The 4,042-nt window shown below is 34.1% G+C and overlaps 1 non-coding gene across 1 annotated transcript; it reads left to right on the plus strand.

Moving 5' to 3' along the window:
* The first annotated feature begins 212 nt into the window (after positions 1-212).
* On the plus strand, positions 213-319 carry LOC121216551 (small nucleolar RNA R71). Its single transcript, XR_005912732.1, has one exon. It is a non-coding gene; the product is annotated as a small nucleolar RNA R71 (small nucleolar RNA).
* Positions 320-4,042: the final 3,723 nt, after the last annotated feature.

Below are 4,042 nucleotides of genomic sequence, written 5' to 3' on the forward strand. Positions count from 1 at the left end.
GTGTGTTCGCTTGATGTACTGCTACTACTCGTCTTTCTGAGGCTACTCAGTTCGTTGGCCACTGATAGTTATTACTTGCAATTCTTTCAGTAATCTCGTAAGCATCGTTATAAGGCTTAGAAAGAATGGCTCTATTTTCCAAAGCATCCACCACCGTTCTAGTATGAATATTGAGACCAATATAGAAAGTCTCCATTTGAACGTAGCAAGGAATGCCATGATGAGGGCACTTTCGTAATAACTCCTTGAATCGCTCCCATGCCTCGTATAAAGATTCTTCATCAAGTTGCTGAAATAAAGTGATTTCATTTCGAATCTTAGCGGTCAAAGATGGAGGAAAATATTTCATTAAGAAACATTCAACAAGCTCTTGTCATGTAGTTATGGAACCGGATGGTAGGGAGTATGGAAATGAGTCACTCACTTCCATTAATAGCCGAAGATGAAGATGTGGATCTTCAGTAGGAATCCCACTAAATTGACCCAGATTTTGCAACATTTGGAACATGATCGGATTCAGCTCGAATTGTTGTGCCTCATTTTTGGGTCTCCTAAAACTCAGATTGAGCTTGCTGAATAGAGGAATGACATTTTTTTGAATGGCACAGTTTCTGTCATCAACAAAAATGATTGGATTGTGAGTATTATAACCAAATGTTTCTCTTAGAATTTGGTTTTGATTTTCGAAATTCATCTCTTTGGTCAGTCTTTGGTTCGTTTGTCTTCTCCTTTGTCTGAAAGTCCTTTCAATTTCAAGGTCTATGGGGAGTAAGTTAATAATTTTATCAATACTCATAAACACTTAAAACAAATACAAAAAAATGGAATTAAAATTTAACAGAAAAAAATAAACAAAAATGCAAAATTAACAATTTCAAAAATAATGTATTTTAAAACAATCCTCGGCAACGGCGCCAAAAACTTGGAATGACGGAAATGTACAAGTGTTCACAATCGCAGCAAGTAATAAAGTGCTAAGTAAATGTTGAGTTATTGGACCCATAGGGATTGTGAAAGAAAAATATTTATGAAAAGTAAATCAAACACTTTGGTGATGGGAAAATATTTTGTTTTGAAGAAGTGATTTTAAAAACTAAAAATTAACTAATTAATAGAAATAAAAGTAAAAATTCCAAAGCACGATTTCAAAAAGATGGTCTTAATCAAGATGAAATAATTGTGTTAGCTCAATTACATTCTTTAACTTAGAATTACTAAACTCATGTTCATGTTGTTACGAATAATTTCATGGCAACTTGGTAATTTGCTAACTATTGCTCATACGTACTTATTAAATTAACTAATCTCTTGAACATTTTTCAATGCCAATTCAAAAAATTAATCAATCTTCATAAGCATATAAAAGATTAAGTAACATAACCATATATTTCTATATTAAAATAGTTTAATCACTATAATCTTGCAAGTTATGCAAGGCTAATGTACCATTTAATACCGTTGCTAATTTAACCTTCAACTACCTTAAAAGATTAAACATGTACCAATTAAATATTGTGTCAATTAATTATAGTTTCAATACGTTTAATTATTAATTCATTCGTTACCTTACATTTTATAATGCAAGTATAGCATAAGCATGGTTTTATTTAATTGAACAACTCGCCAAGGCCTATAACAACATAAACATGATTTTAATAATTCAAGTAGACAGAATACAATCAAACTAACATAAATTAATTTAAGACACCTTAATTAGAACAAGAACAACAACAAAAAAATTATTCATATTCATAATCACAACATAAACAAGAATATTAAAGAGAAGGGAACTAGGAAGCAAATCTAGTATTTCTCTAAAGCCAGACTAGTGCGCTCCTCTTCTTCTTTGCTCTTTCTGTTGATCTGAGGCCTCCATGAACAATTGGATGATGCTATTAAAAGGTGGAAGAAATATCTTTTCAAAGAGGGGAATCAACAAGGGAATGAATAAGAAAAAGAGAAAAAAAAAGAAGAGAATGGAAGAGAGAAAAGCAAGCGAAAGAGAAAGATGTGTGGGAAATGAATAGTGTGTTGAATGAATAGGTGAAGGGGGTATTTATAGGTGGGAGCGGTTGCTAAAAATAGCAAATAATTATCAGCCACACATTTCCCTTGTCAAGCCACACATGGCGCAAATTTTGAATATTTCAAACTTTGCTAAATTTAGCTTGGGGAAAATCTTCAAAGGCACAAAAAGTGGAGGGGTTTGAATAGGATTTTAAGGAAACTTGAGGGTTGTTTTGTAATTAATTTAATCAGATAAATAAGATGATTGGTCAACTTATTGGGTTGGTTTTGGGCTGCAAATTTTTTATTGGATCAGTCTTCAATGCTTAGCACACTGGACCACTTTCTCCTTCAAGCTTTATATTAAATTTTAACCCAATTTAACTTGGATAAAAATTAAATATAAAGTATATAAAATGATCATCATTTTGACTGACCTTGGCTGGAAAAATATTTAATCTTTCTGTTGGTTTACTTGATGCAAAAATTCCCCAACGGTTTAAGCCTTTTGTGCAAAACTGTCGAAACTAAACCAAATTTATGAAAATTTATTATAAAAATAATTAAAATTCAATATATTAATAATTTAAGTGGAAATTAATTATTTTATAATTAAAGTGTGAATTTTGACAAGATATACTACGAAACTGCATGAATTAGAGCTCAAAAGGTGCTGAAAAAGTCTATATTTTTGTGTTTCCACACCCCCAACCTTAATTCATTACTAGTCCCGAGTAATGCACAAATTGAAAAGCAGAAGTGCTTGAAATTACCATTGAAAAATGTATTTAGAATACATTTCCCCCACAATTATGAGTCTAGTGTAGTTATGCTCAAGAATAAGAATTTTGAAATGATGGAAAAACCTTCAACGAATCTACGGTAATAACCAGCTAACCCCAGAAAACTTCAAACCTCAGTAACACTCTTCTACTGCTTCTACTCTAGAATAGCCTTGACCTTCTTTGGGTGAACACGACTCCTTTTAGAAGATACCACATGACTAAGAAAACCCACCTCTTGAAACCAGAATTCACACTTACTTAGTTTCACATTCAGCTGCTACTCACGCAGAATTTGAAGAACAATCCATAGATATGCATTATGGTCATCCTCGGTTCAGGAACACACGAGAATGTCATCTATAAAGACAACTACAAACTAATCCAGATATGAGTGAAAAACTCAGTTCCTCAGGTCTATAAATGTTGCAGGTGCATTAATTAACCCAAACGGCATAACCGGAAACTTGTAATTCCCATACCGAATCCTGAACGTAGTCTTCAGTATATCAGCCTCTTTAGCCTGGAGCTGATAATACCCAGACCTCAAATCAGTCTTTAAAAACACTATCTTTCCCCTGAACTAATCAAATAGTTCATCAATTTGAGGCAACAGATACTTGTTCTTTATGGTTAACTTGTTCAATTGTCGATAATCAATACACAGCCTTAAGGTACCATCTTTCTTATTTCCAAACAACACCGATGCACCCCAAGGTGATATGCTCATTCGAATAAACCCTCGATCCAACAACCCTTACAACTTGATGTTCAGCTCTTTAAGTTCTTTCGGTGCCATTCGATAAGGTGCGATGGACACTAGTGTGGTACTAAGATACACCTCAATACTGAACTCATCTTCCCAATCTAGCGGCAAATCGAGTAGCCCCATTGGAAACACATCAGGAAATTCCCTCATAATGCGGATATCCTAAACCCTCAAATCCTTACTTCCCAAATTAAGCACATAGGATAGGTAAGCTTCACAACCTTTACTCAACAACTTTTCAGCCTTGGTCACTCATACCACATTAGAGAAGAATTCAGGTCTCTCCCCAACAACCACAATTTCCTATCCATCCTCAACACTCAAAGTCAGTGGCTTTGCCTCAAAATCTATCTTCACCCTATGCTCAGTTAGCCAATCCATTTCGAGAATCACATCGAACCCACAAAACGACAACTTCATCAAATCTACGGGAAAAACATACCCCTGGACTGTCAACAGACACCTCTGATAGATCCGATCAACT

This window comes from Gossypium hirsutum, chromosome D04, assembly GCF_007990345.1.
Source record: "Gossypium hirsutum isolate 1008001.06 chromosome D04, Gossypium_hirsutum_v2.1, whole genome shotgun sequence".
Lineage (NCBI taxonomy): Eukaryota > Viridiplantae > Streptophyta > Magnoliopsida > Malvales > Malvaceae > Gossypium > Gossypium hirsutum.